This window comes from Ipomoea nil, unplaced genomic scaffold (genome assembly GCF_001879475.1).
Source record: "Ipomoea nil cultivar Tokyo-kokei standard unplaced genomic scaffold, Asagao_1.1 scaffold0423, whole genome shotgun sequence".
Taxonomy (NCBI): domain Eukaryota; kingdom Viridiplantae; phylum Streptophyta; class Magnoliopsida; order Solanales; family Convolvulaceae; genus Ipomoea; species Ipomoea nil.
Genome location: NW_017616851.1, coordinates 1 through 20,368, shown reverse-complemented (window position 1 = coordinate 20,368; position 20,368 = coordinate 1). Strand labels below are relative to the sequence as shown.

The window sequence follows — 20,368 nt, the reverse complement described above, 5'->3', positions numbered from 1 at the left end:
TGTTAATAGTATATATATTTAGAGTTTTTATATGATTTGCATCCTACCACTCAGACTATGAATTTAAAGCAAAATTTTAAACTCATCGAATAACTACTATAATTATAATACAATCAACAGTATCCTATTAACTTAGAATTAATATGGGTAGAAATGCATTTCTTGATCACATAGTATAAATCTAGATAACATATAAAACCTTCGTCATTTTACAACCAGTTAATTCGAAAAATTCACAATGAAAATGGGATGTAGCTCAGATGGTAGAGCGTCGCTTAGCATGCGAGAGGTACGGGATCGATACCCCGCATCTCCACTTTGAATAGAACAACTAACGCAATAACAATAAATCATAAGCGCCGATGTACTTTAAAATGTGCAATTAAACGCAATCCCATGAGAAGTGTCAATAGCCATAAATCTTAAAACATTCAACCCCGTTAGCCAGCCCAAATAATGGCACCACCCCTATCAGCCCTAATTCTTAAAATCAAGCACTAGAGAAGTTGAAGGTTTTTTTCTTTTTTTTTTTCTTTTTATTCATCCTCCTCATCGTCTTTGGACTAGATATATGACCCTTTTATATATGTTAATAGTATATATATTTAGAGTTTTTATATGATTTGCATCCTACCACTCAGACTATGAATTTAAAGCAAAATTTTAAACTCATCGAATAACTACTATAATTATAATACAATCAACAGTATCCTATTAACTTAGAATTAATATGGGTAGAAATGCATTTCTTGATCACATAGTATAAATCTAGATAACATATAAAACCTTCTCATTTTACAACCAGTCTAATTCGAAAAATTCACAATGAAAATGGGGATGTAGCTCAGATGGTAGAGCGCTCGCTTAGCATGCGAGAGGTACGGGGATCGATACCCCGCATCTCCACTTTGAAACCCTTGTAAGTGCAAGCTTAGAACACAACACCCAACCTAATCAAATGTGTAATGAAAACAATCAAGACCACGAACACCAGAAGTTGAAGGCTTTCTTGGGCTAGATATATGACCCTATATATTAAGTTTTTATATGATTTGCATCCTACCACTCAGACTATGAATTTAAAGCAAAATTTTAAACACATCAAATAACCACTATAATTATAATACAATCAACAGTATCCTATTAACTTAGAATTATTATGGGTAGAAATGCATTTCTTGATCACATAGTATAAATCTAGATAACATATAAAACTTCGACATTTTATAACTAGTCAAATTCGAAAAATTCACAATGAAAATGGGATGTAGCTCAGATGGTAGAGCGCTCGCTTAGCATGCGAGAGGTACGGGATCGATACCCCGCATCTCCACTTTGAATAGAACAACTAACGCAATAACAACAAATCATAATGAACAAAACAAATTAAATGCAAATGAGAAGTGTCAATAGCCAAATCAAATAATGGCACCAACCCTAAAATACTAGAAGTTGAAGGTTTTTTTCTTTTTATTCATCCTCCTCATCGTCTTCATGGACTAGATATGACCCTTTTATATATTTAATAGTATATATTTAGAGTTTTATATATTTGCATCCTACCACTCAGACTATGAATTTAAAGCAAAATTTTAAACTCATCGAATAACTACTATAATTATAATACAATCAACAGTATCCTATTAACTTAGAATTAATATGGTAGAAATGCATTTCTTGATCACATAGTATAAATCTAGATAACATATAAAACTTCGTCATTTTACAACCAGTCTAATTCGAAAAATTCACAATGAAAATGGGGATGTAGCTCAGATGGTAGAGCGCTCGCTTAGCATGCGAGAGGTATAGGGATCGATACCCCGCATCTCCACTTTGAAAGCCTTGTAAGTGCAATAGATGCACAAAAATAGAACACAACACCCAACCTAATCCCAATCCCAAAACAATCAAGACCAGAAGTTGAAGGCTTTCTTGGCTAGATATATGACCCTATATATTAAGTTTTTATATGATTTGCATCCTACCACTCAGACTATGAATTTAAAGCAAAATTTTAAACACATCGAATAACCACTATAATTATAATACAATCAACAGTATCCTATTAACTTAGAATTATTATGGTAGAAATGCCTTTCTTGATCACATAGTATAAATCTAGATAACATATAAAACTTCGACATTTTATAACTAGTCAAATTCGAAAAATTCACAATGAAAATGGGGATGTAGCTCAGATGGTAGAGCGCTCGCTTCGCATGCGAGAGGTAAGGGAATCGATACCCCGCATCTCCACTTTGAATAGAACAACTAACGCAATAACAATAAATCATAAGCGCCGATGTACTTTAAAAATGTGCAATTAAACGCAATCCCATGAGAAGTGTCAATAGCCATAAATCTTAAAACATTCAACCCGTTGCCCAAATAATGGCACCACCCCTATCAGCCCTAATTCTTAAAATCAAGCACTAGAAGTTGAAGGTTTTTTTCTTTTTGTTCATCCTCCTCATCGTCTTCATGGACTAGATATATGACCCTTTTATATATGTTAATAGTATATATTTTAGAGTTTTTATATGATTTGCATCCTACCACTCAGACTATGAATTTAAAGCAAAATTTTAAACTCATCGAATAACTACTATAATTATAATACAATCAACAGTATCCTATTAACTTAGAATTAATATGTGTAGAAATGCATTTCTTGATCACATAGTATAAATCTAGATAACATATAAAACCTTCATCATTTTACAACCAGTCTAATTCGAAAAATTCACAATGAAAATGGGGATGTAGCTCAGATGGTAGAGCGCTCGCTTAGCATGCGAGAGGTATGGGATCGATACCCCGCATCTCCACTTTGAATAGAACAACTAACGCAATAACAATAAATCATAAGCGCCGATGTACTTTTAAAAATGTGTGCAATTAAACGCAATCCCAGTGTCAATAGCCATAAATCTTAAAACATTCAACCCCGTTAGCCAGCCCAAATAATGGCACCACCCCTATCAGCCCTAATTCTTAAAATCAAGCACTAGAGAATTGAAGGTTTTTTTTCTTTTTGTTTTCTTTTTATTCATCCTCCTCATCGTCTTCATGGACTAGATATATGACCCTTTTATATATGTTAATAGTATATATATTTAGAGTTTTTATATGATTTGCATCCTACCACTCAGACTATGAATTTAAAGCAAAATTTTAAACTCATCGAATAACTACTATAATTATAATACAATCAACAGTATCCTATTAACTTAGAATTAATATGGGTAGAAATGCATTTCTTGATCACATAGTATAAATCTAGATAACATATAAAACCTTCGTCATTTTACAACCAGTCTAATTCGAAAAATTCACAATGAAAATGGGGATGTAGCTCAGATGGTAGAGCGCTCGCTTCGCATGCGAGAGGTACGGGAATGATACCCCGCATCTCCACTTTGAATAGAACAACTAACGCAATAACAATAAATCATAGGCGCCGATGTACTTTAAAAATGTGCAATTAAACGCAATCCCATGAGAAGTGTCAATAGCCATAAATCTTAAAACATTCAACCCCGTTAGCCAGCCAAATAATGGCACCACCCCTATCAGCCCTAATTCTTAAAATCAAGCACTAGAGAAGTTGAAGGTTTTTTTTATTTTTTTTTCTTTTTATTCATCCTCCTCATCGTCTTCATGGACTAGATATATGACCCTTTTATATATGTTAATAGTATATATATTTAGAGTTTTTATATGATTTGCATCCTACACTCAGACTATGAATTTAAAGCAAAATTTTAAACTCATCGAATAACTACTATAATTATAATACAATCAACAGTATCCTATTAACTTAGAATTAATATGGGTAGAAATGCATTTCTTGATCACATAGTATAAATCTAGATAACATATAAAACCTTCGTCATTTTACAACCAGTCTAATTCGAAAAATTCACAATGAAAATGGGGATGTAGCTCAGATGGTAGAGCGCTCGCTTAGCATGCGAGAGGTACGGGGATCGATACCCCGCATCTCCACTTTGAAAGCCTTGTAAGTGCAAGCTTAGAACACAACACCCAACCTAATCAAATGTGTAATGAAAACAATCAAGACCACGAACATAGAAGTTGAAGGCTTTCTTGGCTAGATATATGACCCTATATATTAAGTTTTTATATGATTTGGCATCCTACCACTCAGACTATTGAATTTAAAGCAAAATTTTAAACTCATCAAATAACCACTATAATTATAATACAATCAACAGTATCCTATTAACTTAGAATTAATATGGCTAGAAATGCATTTCTTGATCACATAGTATAAATCTAGATAACATATAAAACCTTCGACATTTATAACAGTTAAATTCGAAAAATTCACAATGAAAATGGGGATGTAGCTCAGATGGTAGAGCGCTCGCTTAGCATGCGAGAGGTAATGGGAATCGATACCCCGCATTCTCCACTTTGAATAGAACAACTAACGCAATAACAATAAATCATAAGCGCCGATGTACTTTAAAAATGTGCAATTAAACGCAATCCCATGAGAAGTGTCAATAGCCATAAATCTTAAAACATTCAACCCCGTTAGCCAGCCCAAATAATGGCACCACCCCTATCAGCCCTAATTCTTAAAATCAAGCACTAGAGAATTTGAAGGTTTTTTTTCTTTTTTGTTTTTCTTTTATTCATCCTCCTCATCGTCTTCGTGGACTAGATATATGACCCTTTTATATATGTTAATAGTATATATATTTAGAGTTTTTTATATGATTTGCATCCTACCACTCAGACTATGAATTTAAAGCAAAATTTTAAACTCATCGAATAACTACTATAATTATAATACAATCAACAGTATCCTATTAACTTAGAATTAATATGGGTTAGAAATGCATTTCTTGATCACATAGTATAAATCTACATAACATATAAAACCTTCGTCATTTTACAACCAGTCTAATTCGAAAAATTCACAATGAAAATGGGGATGTAGCTCAGATGGTAGAGCGCTCGCTTAGCATGCGAGAGGTACTGGGGATCAATACCCCGCATCTCCACTTTGAATAGAACAACTAACGCAATAACAATAAATCATAAGCGCGAGTACTTTAGAACACAACACCCAACCCATGAAGTCAATAGCATAAATGTAAACATTCAAGACCAGCCAAACAATGACCACCCTATCAGCCTAATTCTAAACACACTAGAAATTGAAGGTTTTTCTTTTCTTTCATGTCGGGACTTAGATATATGACCCTATATATGTTAAAGTATATATATTAGATTTTATATGATTTGCATCCTAACCACTCAGACTATGAATTTAAAGCAAAATTTTAAACACATCAAATAACCACTATAATTATAATACAATCAACAGTATCCTATTAACTTAGAATTAATATGGGTAGAAATGCATTTCTTGATCACATAGGTATAAATCTAGATAACATATAAAACCTTCGATCATTTTATAAACTAGTCATAATTCGAAAAATTCACAATGAAAATGGAGGATGGTAGCCTCAGATAGGCTACGATCTACGACGCCTTGTAAGTGCAGCTTAGAAAAAAAAAAAAAAAAAAAAAAGAACGACACCAGAGGAAGCCGGTATATGCCCGAATATCAGATTACCCACCGACATATCTTCCACTATAAATATGAATTAGAACAACTAATCCTTGCACAATAACAACATAAACTCCATAACAGGCGCACGATGGAGTACTTTAGAAAATGGTCGGAGATCAATACCCCGCATTCAGATTAAAATAAGCATAACAAAAATCATACCCGATGAACTAAAAAGTCAATGCTCCAAATAGCCCTAAATCAAATAATGGCACCAACCCTATCAAGTACTAGAAGTTGAAGGTTTTTTTACTTTTATTCATCCTCCTCATCGTCTTCGTGGACTAGATATATGACCCTTTTACATATGTTAATAGTATATATATTTAGAGTTTTTATATAATTTGCATCCTACCACTCAGACTATGAATTTAAAGCAAAATTTTGAACTCATCGAATAACTACTATAATTATAATACAATCAACAGTATCCTATTAACTTAGAATTAATATGGATAGAAATGCATTTCTTGATCACATAGTATAAATTTAGATAACATATAAATTTTGGTTATTTTACAACCAGTCTAATTCGAAAAATTCACAACGAAAATGGGGATGTAGCTCAGATGGTAGAGCGCTCGCTTAGCATGCGAGAGTATAGGGATCGATACCTCGCATCTCCACTTTGAAAGCCTTGTAAGTGCAAGCTTAGAACACAACACCCAACCTAATCAAATGCGTAATGAAAACAATGCCTTGTAAGTGCATGCTTAGAACACAACACCCAACCTAATCAAATGCGTAATGATAACAATCAAGACCACGAACAATAGATCAAATGCGTAATGAAAACAATCAAGACCACAAGTTGGAAGGCTTTCTTGGCCTAGATATATGGCCCTATATATTAAATTTTATATGATTTGCATCCTACCACTCAGACTATGAATTTAAAGCAAAATTTTAAACACATCGAATAACCACTATAATTATAATACAATCAACAGTATAGTATTAACTTAGAATTATTATGGCTAGAAATGCCTTTCTTGATCACATAGTATAAATCTAGATAACATATAAAAATTCGACATTTTTATAACTAGTCAAATTCGAAAAATTCACAATGAAAATGGGGATGTAGCTCAGATGGTAGAGCGCTCGCTTCGCATGCGAGAGGTAAGGGAATCGATACCCCGCATTTCCACTTTGAATAGAACAACTAACGCAATAACAATAAATCATAAGCGCCGATGTACTTTAAAAATGTGCAATTAAACGCAATCCCATGAGAAGTGTCAATAGCCATAAATCTTAAAACATTCAACCCCGTTAACCAGCCCAAATAATGGCACCACCCCTATCAGCCCTAATTCTTAAAATCAAGCACTAGAAGTTGAAGGTTTTTTTTCTTTTTGTTCATCCTCCACATCGTCTTCATGGACTAGATATATGACCCTTTTATATATGTTAATAGTATATATATTTAGAGTTTTTATATGATTTGCATCCTACCACTCAGACTATGAATTTAAAGCCAAATTTTAAACTCATCGAATAACTACTATAATTATAATACAATCAACAGTATCCTATTAACTTAGAATTAATATGGTAGAAATGCATTTCTTGATCACATAGTATAAATCTAGATAACATATAAAACCTTCGTCATTTTACAACCAGTCTAATTCGAAAAATTCACAATGAAAATGGGGATGTAGCTCAGATGGTAGAGCGCTCGCTTCGCATGCTAGTGGTACGGGAATTGATACCCCGCATCTCCACTTTGAATAGACAACTAATGCAATAACAATAAATCATAGGCGCCGATGTACTTTAAAAATGTGCAATTAAACGCAATCCCATGAGAAGTGTCAATAGCCATAAATCTTAAAACAATCAACCCCGTTAGCCAGCCCAAATAATGGCAACACCCCTATCAGCCCTAATTCTTAAAATCAAGCACTATAGAAGTTGAAGGTTTTTTTTATTTTTTTTTTCTTTTTATTCATCCTCCTCATCGTCATCATGGACTAGATATATGACCCTTTTATATATGTTAATAGTATATATATTTAGAGTTTTTATATGATTTGCATCCTACCACTCAGACTATGAATTTAAAGCAAAATTTTAAACTCATCGAATAACTACTATAATTATAATACAATCAACAGTATCCTATTAACTTAGAATTAATATGGGTAGAAATGCATTTCTTGATCACATAGTATAAATCTACATAACATATAAAACCTTCGTCATTTTACAACCAGTCTAATTCGAAAAATTCACAATGAAAATGGGGATGTAGCTCAGATGGTAGAGCGCTCGCTTAGCATGCGAGAGGTACGGGGATCAATACCCCGCATCTCCACTTTGAAACCCTTGTAAGTGCAAGCTTAGAACACAACACCCAACCTAGTCAAATATGTAATGAAAACAATCAAGACCACGAACACCAGAAGTTGAAGGCTTTCTTGGGCTTGATATATGACCCTATATATTAAGTTTTTATATGATTTGCATCCTAACACTCAGACTATGAATTTAAAGCAAAATTTTAAACACATCAAATAACCACTATAATTATAATACAATCAACAGTATCCTATTAACTTAGAATTATTATGGGTAGAAATGCATTTCTTGATCACATGGTATAAATCTAGATAACATATAAAACTTCGACATTTTATAACTAGTCAAATTCGAAAAATTCACAATGAAAATGGGGATGTAGCTCAGATGGTAGAGCGCGCGCTTAGCATGCGAGAGGTACGGAGATCAATACCCCGCATCTCCACTTTGATTAGAACAACTAACGCAATAACAACAAATCATAGGCGCCGATGAACTTTAAAAATGTGCAATTAAATGCAATCCCATGAGAAGTGTCAATAGCCCTAAATCAAATAATGGCACCAACCCTATCAAGTACTAGAAGTTGAAGGTTTTTTTACTTTTTATTCATCCTCCTCATCGTCTTCGTGGACTAGATATATGACCCTTTTACATATGTTAATAGTATATATATTTAGAGTTTTTATATAATTTGCATCCTACCACTCAGACTATGAATTTAAAGCAAAATTTTGAACTCATCGAATAACTACTATAATTATAATACAATCAACAGTATCCTATTAACTTAGAATTAATATGGATAGAAATGCATTTCTTGATCACATAGTATAAATTTAGATAACATATAAATTTTGGTTATTTTACAACCAGTCTAATTCGAAAAATTCACAACGAAAATGGGGATGTAGCTCAGATGGTAGAGCGCTCGCTTAGCATGCGAGAGGTATAGGGATCGATACCTCGCATCTCCACTTTGAAAGCCTTGTAAGTGCAAGCTTAGAACACAACACCCAACCTAATCAAATGCGTAATGAAAACAATGCCTTGTAAGTGCATGCTTAGAACACAACACCCAACCTAATCAAATGCGTAATGATAACAATCAAGACCACGAACAATAGATCAAATGCGTAATGAAAACAATCAAGACCACAAGTTGGAAGGCTTTCTTGGCCTAGATATATGGCCCTATATATTAAATTTTTATATGATTTGCATCCTACCACTCAGACTATGAATTTAAAGCAAAATTTTAAACACATCGAATAACCACTATAATTATAATACAATCAACAGTATAGTATTAACTTAGAATTATTATGGCTAGAAATGCCTTTCTTGATCACATAGTATAAATCTAGATAACATATAAAAATTCGACATTTTATAACTAGTCAAATTCGAAAAATTCACAATGAAAATGGGGATGTAGCTCAGATGGTAGAGCGCTCGCTTCGCATGCGAGAGGTAAGGGAATCGATACCCCGCATTTCCACTTTGAATAGAACAACTAACGCAATAACAATAAATCATAAGCGCCGATGTACTTTAAAAATGTGCAATTAAACGCAATCCCATGAGAAGTGTCAATAGCCATAAATCTTAAAACATTCAACCCCGTTAACCAGCCCAAATAATGGCACCACCCCTATCAGCCCTAATTCTTAAAATCAAGCACTAGAAGTTGAAGGTTTTTTTTCTTTTTGTTCATCCTCCACATCGTCTTCATGGACTAGATATATGACCCTTTTATATATGTTAATAGTATATATATTTAGAGTTTTTATATGATTTGCATCCTACCACTCAGACTATGAATTTAAAGCCAAATTTTAAACTCATCGAATAACTACTATAATTATAATACAATCAACAGTATCCTATTAACTTAGAATTAATATGGGTAGAAATGCATTTCTTGATCACATAGTATAAATCTAGATAACATATAAAACCTTCGTCATTTTACAACCAGTCTAATTCGAAAAATTCACAATGAAAATGGGGATGTAGCTCAGATGGTAGAGCGCTCGCTTCGCATGCTAGTGGTACGGGAATTGATACCCCGCATCTCCACTTTGAATAGACAACTAATGCAATAACAATAAATCATAGGCGCCGATGTACTTTAAAAATGTGCAATTAAACGCAATCCCATGAGAAGTGTCAATAGCCATAAATCTTAAAACAATCAACCCCGTTAGCCAGCCCAAATAATGGCAACACCCCTATCAGCCCTAATTCTTAAAATCAAGCACTATAGAAGTTGAAGGTTTTTTTTATTTTTTTTTTCTTTTTATTCATCCTCCTCATCGTCATCATGGACTAGATATATGACCCTTTTATATATGTTAATAGTATATATATTTAGAGTTTTTATATGATTTGCATCCTACCACTCAGACTATGAATTTATAGCAAAATATTAAACTCATCGAATTACTACAGTAATTATAATACAATCAACAGTATCCTATTAACTTAGAATTAATATGGGTAGAAATGCATTTCTTGATCACATAGTATAAATCTAGATAACATATAAAACCTTCGTCATTTTACAACCAGTCTAATTCGAAAAATTCACAATGAAAATGGGGATGTAGCTCAGATGGTTGAGCGCTCGCTTAGCATGCGAGAGGTACGGGGATCGATACTCCGCATCTCCATTTTGAATAGAACAACTAACGCAATAACAATAAATCATAGGCGCCGATGAACTTTAAAAATGTGCAATTAAACGCAATCCCATGAGAAGTGTCTAGCCAGCCCAAATAATGGCACCACCCCTATCAGCCCTAATTCTTAAAATCAAGCACTAGAAGTTGAAGGTTTTTTTTCTTTTTATTCATCCTCCTCATCGTTTTCAAGGACTAGATATATGACCCTTTTATATATGTTAATAGTATATATATTTAGAGTTTTTATATGATTTGCATCCTACCACTCAGACTATGAATTTAAAGCAAAATTTTAAACTCATCGAATAACTACTATAATTATAATACAATCAACAGTATCCTATTAACTTAGAATTAATATGGGTAGAAATGCATTTCTTGATCACATAGTATAAATCTAGATAACATATAAAACCTTCGTCATTTTACAACCAGTCTAATTCGAAAAATTCACAATGAAAATTGGGATGTAGCTCAGATGGTAGAGCGCTCGCTTAGCATGCGAGAGGTACGGTGATCGATACCCCGCATCTCCACTTTGAAAGTCTTGTAAGTGCAAGCTTAGAACACAACACCCAACCTAATCAAATGTGTAATGAAAACAATCAAGACCACGAACACCAGAAGTTGAAGGCTTTCTTGGGCTAGATATATAGACCCTATATATTAAGTTTTTATATGGTTTGAATCCTACCACTCAAACTATGAATTTAAAGCAAAACTTTAAACACATCAAATAACCACCTAATCAAATGTGTAATGAAAACAATCAAGACTACGAACACCAGAAGTTGAAGGCTTTCTTGGGCTAGATATATGACCCTATATATTAAGTTTTTATATGATTTGCATCCTACGACTCAAACTATGAATTTGAAGCAAAACTTTAAACACATCAAATAACCACTATAATTATAATACAATCAACAGTATCCTATTAACTTAGAATTATTATGGCTAGAAATGCCTTTCTTGATCACATAGTATAAATCTAGATAACATATAAAACTTCGACATTTTATAACTAGTCAAATTCAAAAAATTAACAATGAAAATGGGGATGTAGCTCAGATGGTAGAGCGCTCGCTTCGCATGCGAGAGGTAAGGGAATCGATACCCCGCATCTCCACTTTTAATAGAACGACTAACACAATAACAATAAATCATAAGCGCCGATGTACTTTAAAAATGTGCAATTAAACGCAATCCCATGAGAAGTGTCAATAGCCATAAATCTTAAAACATTCAACCCCGTTAGCCAGCCCAAATAATGGCACCACCCCTATCAGCCCTAATTCTTAAAATCAAGCACTAGAGAATTTGAAGGTTTTTTTTCTTTTTTATTTTTCTTTTTATTCATCCTCCTCATCGTCTTCATGGACTAGATATATGACCCTTTTATATATGTTAATAGTATATATATTTAGAGTTTTTATATGATTTGCATCCTACCACTCAGACTATGAATTTAAAGCAAAATTTTAAACTCATCGAATAACTACTATAATTATAATACAATCAACAGTATCCTATTAACTTAGAATTAATATGGGTAGAAATGCATTTCTTGATCACATAGTATAAATCTACATAACATATAAAACCTTCGTCATTTTACAACCAGTCTAATTCGAAAAATTCACAATGAAAATGGGGATGTAGCTCAGATGGTAGAGCGCTCGCTTAGCATGCGAGAGGTACGGGGATCAATACCCCGCATCTCCACTTTGAAACCCTTGTAAGTGCAAGCTTAGAACACAACACCCAACCTAGTTAAATATGTAATGAAAACAATCAAGACCACGAACACCAGAAGTTGAAGGCTTTCTTGGGCTTGATATATGACCCTATATATTAAGTTTTTATATGATTTGCATCCTAACACTCAGACTATGAATTTAAAGCAAAATTTTAAACACATCAAATAACCACTATAATTATAATACAATCAACAGTATCCTATTAACTTAGAATTATTATGGGTAGAAATGCATTTCTTGATCACATGGTATAAATCTAGATAACATATAAAACTTCGACATTTTATAACTAGTCAAATTCGAAAAATTCACAATGAAAATGGGGATGTAGCTCAGATGGTAGAGCGCGCGCTTAGCATGCGAGAGGTACGGGGATCAATACCCCGCATCTCCACTTTGAATAGAACAACTAACGCAATAACAACAAATCATAGGCGCCGATGAACTTTAAAAATGTGCAATTAAACGCAATCCCATGAGAAGTGTCAATAGCCCTAAATCAAATAATGGCACCACCCCTATCAAGTACTAGAAGTTGAAGGTTTTTTTACTTTTTATTCATCCTCCTCATCGTTTTCATGGACTAGATATATGACCCTTTTATATATGTTAATAGTATATATATTTAGAGTTTTTATATAATTTGCATCCTACCACTCAGACTATGAATTTAAAGCAAAATTTTGAACTCATCGAATAACTACTATAATTATAATACAATCAACAGTATCCTATTAACTTAGAATTAATATGGATAGAAATGCATTTCTTGATCACATAGTATAAATTTAGATAACATATAAAACCTTCGTCATTTTACAACCAGTCTAATTCGAAAAATTCACAATGAAAATGGGGATGTAGTTCAGATGGTAGAGCGCTCGCTTAGCATGCGAGAGGTACAAGGATCGATACCTCGCATCTCCACTTTGAAAGCCTTGTATGTGCAAGCTTAGAACACAACGCCCAACCTAATCAAATGCGTAATGAAAACAATCAAGACCACGAACAATAGAAGTTGAAGGCTTTCTTGGCCTAGATATATGACCCTATATATTAAGTTTTTATATGATTTGCATCCTACCACTCAGACTATGAATTTAAAGCAAAATTTTAAACACATCGAATAACCACTATAATTATAATACAATCAACAGTATCCAATTAACTTAGAATTATTATGGCTAGAAATGCCTTTCTTGATCACATAGTATAAATCTAGATAACATATAAAAATTCGACATTTTATAACTAGTCAAATTCGAAAAATTCACAATGAAAATGGGGATGTAGCTCAGATGGTAGAGCGCTCGCTTCGCATGCGAGAGGTAAGGGAATCGATACCCCGCATTTCCACTTTGAATAGAACAACTAACGCAATAACAATAAATCATAAGCGCCGATGTACTTTAAAAATGTGCAATTAAACGCAATCCCATGAGAAGTGTCAATAGCCATAAATCTTAAAACATTCAACCCCGTTAGCCAGCCCAAATAATGGCACCACCCCTATCAGCCCTAAATCTTAAAATCAAGCATTAGAGAAGTTGAAGGTTTTTTTCTTTTTTTTTTTCTTTTTATTCATCCTCCTCATCGTCTTCATGGACTAGATATATGACCTTTTTATATATGTTAATAGTATATATACTTAGAGTTTTTATTTGATTTGCATTCTACCACTCAGACTATGAATTTAAAGCAAAATATTAAACTCATCGAATTACTACTGTAATTATAATACAATCAACAGTATCCTATTAACATAGAATTAATATGGGTAGAAATGCATTTCTTGATCACATAGTATAAATCTAGATAACATATAAAACCTTCGTCATTTTACAACTAGTCTAATTCGAAAAATTCACAATGAAAATGGGGATGTAGTTCAGATGGTAGAGCGCTCGCTTAGCATGCGAGAGGTACGGGGATCGATACCTCGCATCTCCATTTTGAATAGAACAACTAACGCAATAACAATAAATCATAGGCGCCGATGAACTTTAAAAATGTGCAATTAAACGCAATCCCATGAGAAGTGTCTAGCCAGCCCAAATAATGGCACCACCCCTATCAGCCCTAATTCTTAAAATCAAGCACTAGAAGTTGAAGGTTTTTTTTCTTTTTATTCGTCCTCCTCATCGTTTTCATAGACTTGATATATGACCCTTTTATATATGTTAATAGTATATATATTTAGAGTTTTTATATGATTTGCATCCTACCACTCAGACTATGAAATTAAAGCAAAATTTTAAACTCATCGAATAACTACTATAATTATAATACAATCAACAGTATCCTATTAACTTAGAATTAATATGTGTAGAAATGCAATTCTTGATCACATAGTATAAATCTAGATAACATATAAAACCTTCGTCATTTTACAACCAGTCTAATTCGAAAAATTCACAATGAAAATGGGGACGTAGCTCAGATGGTAGAGCGCTCGCTTAGCATGCGAGAGGTATGGGGATCGATACCCCGCATCTCCACTTTGAATAGAACAACTAACGCAATAAAAATAAATCATAGGCGCCGATGAACTTTAAAAATGTGCAATTAAACGCAATCCCATGAGAAGTGTCTAGCCAGCCCAAATAATGGCACCACCCCTAATTCTTAAAATCAAGCACTAGAAGTTGAAGGTTTTTTTTTCTTTTTATTCATCCTCCTCATCGTTTTCAAGGACTAGATATATGACCCTTTTATATATGTTAATAGTATATATATTTAGAGTTTTTATATGATTTGCATCCTACCACTCAGACTATGAATTTAAAGCAAAATTTTAAACTCATCGAATAACTACTATAATTATAATACAATCAACAGTATCCTATTAACTTAGAATTAATATGTGTAGAAATGCATTTCTTGATCACATAGTATAAATCTAGATAACAAATAAAACCTTCGTCATTTTACAACCAGTCTAATTCGAAAAATTCACAATGAAAATTGGGATGTAGCTCAGATGGTAGAGCGCTCGCTTAGCATGCGAGAGGTACGGGATCGATACCCCGCATCTCCACTTTGAAAGCCTTGTAAGTGCAAGCTTAGAACACAACACCCAACCTAATCAAATGTGTAATGAAAACAATCAAGACCACGAACACCAGAAGTTGAAGGCTTGCTTGGGCTAGATATATAGACCCTATATATTAAGTTTTTATACGGTTTGAATCCTACCACTCAAACTATGAATTTAAAGCAAAACTTTAAACACATCAAATAACCACCTAATCAAATGTGTAATGAAAACAATCAAGACTACGAACACCAGAAGTTGAAGGCTTTCTTGGGCTAGATATATGACCCTATATATTAAGTTTTTATATGATTTGCATCCTACCACTCAAACTATGAATTTGAAGCAAAAACTTTAAACACATCAAATAACCACTATAATTATAATACAATCAACAGTATCCTATTAACTTAGAATTATTATGGCTAGAAATGCCTTTATTGATCACATAGTATAAATCTAGATAACATATAAAACTTCGACATTTTATAACTAGCCAAATTCGAAAAATTAACAATGAAAATGGGGATGTAGCTCAGATGGTAGAGCGCTCGCTTCGCATGCGAGAGGTAAGGGAATCGATACCCCGCATCTCCACTTTGAATAGAACAACTAACGCAATAACAATAAATCATAAGCGCCGATGTACTTTAAAAATGTGCAATTAAACGCAATCCCATGAGAAGTGTCAATAGCCATAAATCTTAAAACATTCAACCCCGTTAGCCAGCCCAAATAATGGCACCACCCCTATCAGCCCTAATTCTTAAAATCAAGCACTAGAGAATTTGAAGGTTTTTTTTCTTTTTTGTTTTTCTTTTTATTCATCCTCCTCATCGTCTTCATGGACTAGATATATGACCCTTTTATATATGTTAATAGTATATATATTTAGAGTTTTTATATGATTTGCATCCTACCACTCAGACTATGAATTTAAAGCAAAATTTTAAACTCATCGAATAACTACTATAATTATAATACAATCAACAGTACCCTATTAACTTAGAATTAATATGGGTAGAAATGCATTTCTTGTTCACATAGTATAAATCTAGATAACATATAAAACCTTCGTCATTTTACAACCAGTCTAATTCGAAAAATTCACCAATGAAAATGGAGATGTAGCTCAGATGGTAGAGCGCCTCGCTTAGCATGCGAGAGGTACGGGGATCAATACCCCGCATCTCCGCATTGAAAGCCTTGTAAGTGCAAGCTTAGAACACAACACCCAACCTAATCAAATGCGTAATGAAAACAATGCCTTGTAAGTGCAAGCTTAGAACACAACACCCAACCTAATCAAATGCGTAATGAAAACAATCAAGACCACGAACAATAGAAGTTGAAGGCTTTCTTGGCTAGATATATGACCCTATATATTAAGTTTTTATATGATTTGCATCCTACCACTCAGACTATGAATTTAATGCAAAATTTTAAACACATCGAATAACCACTATAATTATAATACAATCAACTGTATCCTATTAACTTAGAATTATTGTGGGTAGAAATGCATTTCTTCATCACATAGTATAAATCTAGATAACATATAAAACTTCGACATTTTATAACTAGTCAAATTCGAAAAATTCACAATGAAAATGGGGATGTAGCTCAGATGGTTGAGCGCTCGCTTAGCATGCGAGTGGTACGGGAATTGATACCCCGCATCTCCACTTTGAATAGAACAACTAATGCAATAATAATAAATCATAGGCGCCGATGAACTTTAAAAATGTGCAATTAAACGCAATCCCATGAGAAGTGTCTAGCCAGCCCAAATAATGGCACCACCCTATCAGCCCTAATTCTTAAAATCAAGCACTAGAAATTGAAGGTTTTTTTTTCTTTTTATTCATCCTCCTCATCGTCTTCATGGACTAGATATATGACATTTTTATATATGTTAATAGTATATATATTTAGAGCTTTTATATGATTTGCATCCTACCACTCAGACTATGAAATTAAAGCAAAATTTTAAACTCATCGAATAACTACTATAATTATAATACAATCAACAGTATCCTATTAACTTAGAATTAATATGTGTAGAAATGCAATTCTTGATCACATAGTATAAATCTAGATAACATATAAAACCTTCGTCATTTTACAACCAGTCTAATTCGAAAAATTCACAATGAAAATGGGGACGTAGCTCAGATGGTAGAGCGCTCGCTTAGCATGCGAGAGGTATGGGGATCGATACCCCGCATCTCTACTTTGAATAGAACAACTAACGCAATAAAAATAAATCATAGGCGCCGATGAACTTTAAAAATGTGCAATTAAACGGCAATCCCATGAGAAGTGTCTAGCCAGCCCAAATAATGGCACCACCCCTATCAGCCCTAATTCTTAAAATCAAGCACTAGAAATTGAAGGTTTTTTTTTCTTTTTATTCATCCTCCTCATCGTCTTCATGGACTAGATATATGACATTTTTATATATGTTAATAGTATATATATTTAGAGCTTTTATATGATTTGCATCCTACCACTCAAGACTATGAAATTAAAGCAAAATTTTAAACTCATCGAATAACTACTATAATTATAATACAATCAACAGTATCCTATTAACTTAGAATTAATATGTGTAGAAATGCAATTCTTGATCACATAGTATAAATCTAGATAACATATAAAACCTTCGTCATTTTACAACCAGTCTAATTCGAAAAATTCACAATGAAAATGGGGACGTAGCTCAGATGGTAGAGCGCTCGCTTAGCATGCGAGAGGTATGGGGATCGATACCCCGCATCTCCATTTTGAATAGAACAACTAACGCAATAAAAATAAATCATAGGCGCCGATGAACTTTAAAAATGCAATTAAACGCAATCCCATGAGAAGTGTCTAGCCAGCCCAAATAATGGCACCACCCTATCAGCCCTAATTCTTAAAATCAAGCACTAGAAGTTGAAGGTTTTTTTCTTTTTATTCATCCTCCTCATCGTTTTCAAGGACTAGATATATGACCCTTTTATATATGTTAATAGTATATATATTTAGAGTTTTTATATGATTTGCATCCTACCACTCAGACTATGAATTTAAAGCAAAATTTTAAACTCATCGAATAACTACTATAATTATAATACAATCAACAGTATCCTATTAACTTAGAATTAATATGTGTAGAAATGCATTTCTTGATCACATAGTATAAATCTAGATAACAAATAAAACCTTCGTCATTTTACAACCAGTCTAATTCGAAAAATTCACAATGAAAATTGGGATGTAGCTCAGATGGTAGAGCGCTCGCTTAGCATGCGAGAGGTACGGGGATCGATACCCCGCATCTCCACTTTGAAAGCCTTGTAAGTGCAAGCTTAGAACACAACACCCAACCTAATCAAATGTGTAATGAAAACAATCAAGACCACGAACACCAGAAGTTGAAGGCTTTCTTGGGCTAGATATATAGACCCTATATATTAAGTTTTTATACGGTTTGAATCCTACCACTCAAACTATGAATTTAAAGCAAAACTTTAAACACATCAAATAACCACCTAATCAAATGTGTAATGAAAACAATCAAGACTACGAACACCAGAAGTTGAAGCTTTCTTGGGCTAGATATATGACCCTATATATTAAGTTTTTATATGATTTGCATCCTACCACTCAAACTATGAATTTGAAGCAAAACTTTAAACACATCAAATAACCACTATAATTATAATACAATCAACAGTATCCTATTAACTTAGAATTATTATGGCTAGAAATGCCTTTATTGATCACATAGTATAAATCTAGATAACATATAAAACTTCGACATTTTATAACTAGTCAAATTCGAAAAATTCACAATGAAAATGGGGATGTAGCTCAGATGGTAGAGCGCTCGCTTCGCATGCGAGAGTAAGGGAATCGATACCCCGCATCTCCACTTTGAATAGAACAACTAACGCAATAACAATAAATCATAAGCGCCGATGTACTTTAAAAATGTGCAATTAAACGCAATCCCATGAGAAGTGTCAATAGCCATAAATCTTAAAACATTCAACCCCGTTAGCCAGCCCAAATAATGGCACCACCCCTATCAGCCCTAATTCTTAAAATCAAGCACTAGAGAATTTGAAGGTTTTTTTTCTTTTTTGTTTTTCTTTTTATTCATCCTCTCATCGTCTTCATGGACTAGATATATGACCCTTTTATATATGTTAATAGTATATATATTTAGAGTTTTTATATGATTTGCATCCTACCACTCAGACTATGAATTTAAAGCAAAATTTTAAACTCATCGAATAACTACTATAATTATAATACAATCAACAGTACCTATTAACTTAGAATTAATATGGGTAGAAATGCATTTCTTGATCACATAGTATAAATCTAGATAACATATAAAACCTTCGTCATTTTACAACCAGTCTAATTCGAAAAATTCACAATGAAAATGGAGATGTAGCTCAGATGGTAGAGCGCTCGCTTAGCATGCGAGAGGTACGGGGATCAATACCCCGCATCTCCGCATTGAAAGCCTTGTAAGTGCAAGCTTAGAACACAACACCCAACCTAATCAAATGCGTAATGAAAACAATGCCTTGTAAGTGCAAGCTTAGAACACAACACAACCTAATCAAATGCGTAATGAAAACAATCAAGACCACGATAGAAGTTGAAGGCTTTCTTGGCTAGATATATGACCCTATATATTAAGTTTTTATATGATTTGCATCCTACCACTCAGACTATGAATTTAAATGCAAAATTTTAAACACATCGAATAACCACTATAATTATAATACAATCAACTGTATCCTATTAACTTAGAATTATTATGGGTAGAAATGCATTTCTTGATCACATAGTATAAATCTAGATAACATATAAAACTTCGACATTTTATAACTAGTCAAATTCGAAAAATTCACAATGAAAATGGGGATGTAGCTCAGATGGTTGAGCGCTCGCTTCGCAT

General features: G+C 33.3%; 16 non-coding genes across 16 annotated transcripts; all 16 read left to right on the top strand.

Moving 5' to 3' along the window:
• The first annotated feature begins 833 nt into the window (after positions 1 to 833).
• On the top strand, positions 834 to 906 carry TRNAA-AGC. Its single transcript has one exon. It is a non-coding gene; the product is annotated as a tRNA-Ala (tRNA).
• An 855-nt stretch (positions 907 to 1,761) lies between these two features.
• On the top strand, positions 1,762 to 1,834 carry TRNAA-AGC. Its single transcript has one exon. It is a non-coding gene; the product is annotated as a tRNA-Ala (tRNA).
• Positions 1,835 to 2,759: 925 nt separating this feature from the next.
• Positions 2,760 to 2,831, top strand: TRNAA-AGC. Its single transcript has one exon. It is a non-coding gene; the product is annotated as a tRNA-Ala (tRNA).
• A 1,107-nt stretch (positions 2,832 to 3,938) lies between these two features.
• TRNAA-AGC lies at positions 3,939 to 4,011 on the top strand. Its single transcript has one exon. It is a non-coding gene; the product is annotated as a tRNA-Ala (tRNA).
• Positions 4,012 to 4,965: 954 nt separating this feature from the next.
• On the top strand, positions 4,966 to 5,039 carry TRNAA-AGC. The gene has a single exon. It is a non-coding gene; the product is annotated as a tRNA-Ala (tRNA).
• A 2,828-nt stretch (positions 5,040 to 7,867) lies between these two features.
• Positions 7,868 to 7,940, top strand: TRNAA-AGC. Its single transcript has one exon. It is a non-coding gene; the product is annotated as a tRNA-Ala (tRNA).
• Positions 7,941 to 10,526: 2,586 nt separating this feature from the next.
• Positions 10,527 to 10,599, top strand: TRNAA-AGC. The gene has a single exon. It is a non-coding gene; the product is annotated as a tRNA-Ala (tRNA).
• A 1,664-nt stretch (positions 10,600 to 12,263) lies between these two features.
• Positions 12,264 to 12,336, top strand: TRNAA-AGC. Its single transcript has one exon. It is a non-coding gene; the product is annotated as a tRNA-Ala (tRNA).
• Positions 12,337 to 12,692: 356 nt separating this feature from the next.
• Positions 12,693 to 12,765, top strand: TRNAA-AGC. Its single transcript has one exon. It is a non-coding gene; the product is annotated as a tRNA-Ala (tRNA).
• A 460-nt stretch (positions 12,766 to 13,225) lies between these two features.
• TRNAA-AGC lies at positions 13,226 to 13,298 on the top strand. The gene has a single exon. It is a non-coding gene; the product is annotated as a tRNA-Ala (tRNA).
• A 950-nt stretch (positions 13,299 to 14,248) lies between these two features.
• Positions 14,249 to 14,321, top strand: TRNAA-AGC. Its single transcript has one exon. It is a non-coding gene; the product is annotated as a tRNA-Ala (tRNA).
• Positions 14,322 to 14,796: 475 nt separating this feature from the next.
• TRNAA-AGC lies at positions 14,797 to 14,869 on the top strand. The gene has a single exon. It is a non-coding gene; the product is annotated as a tRNA-Ala (tRNA).
• Positions 14,870 to 16,526: 1,657 nt separating this feature from the next.
• On the top strand, positions 16,527 to 16,600 carry TRNAA-AGC. The gene has a single exon. It is a non-coding gene; the product is annotated as a tRNA-Ala (tRNA).
• Positions 16,601 to 18,116: 1,516 nt separating this feature from the next.
• On the top strand, positions 18,117 to 18,189 carry TRNAA-AGC. Its single transcript has one exon. It is a non-coding gene; the product is annotated as a tRNA-Ala (tRNA).
• A 471-nt stretch (positions 18,190 to 18,660) lies between these two features.
• On the top strand, positions 18,661 to 18,733 carry TRNAA-AGC. Its single transcript has one exon. It is a non-coding gene; the product is annotated as a tRNA-Ala (tRNA).
• A 1,112-nt stretch (positions 18,734 to 19,845) lies between these two features.
• Positions 19,846 to 19,918, top strand: TRNAA-AGC. Its single transcript has one exon. It is a non-coding gene; the product is annotated as a tRNA-Ala (tRNA).
• The last annotated feature ends 450 nt before the right edge of the window (positions 19,919 to 20,368 follow it).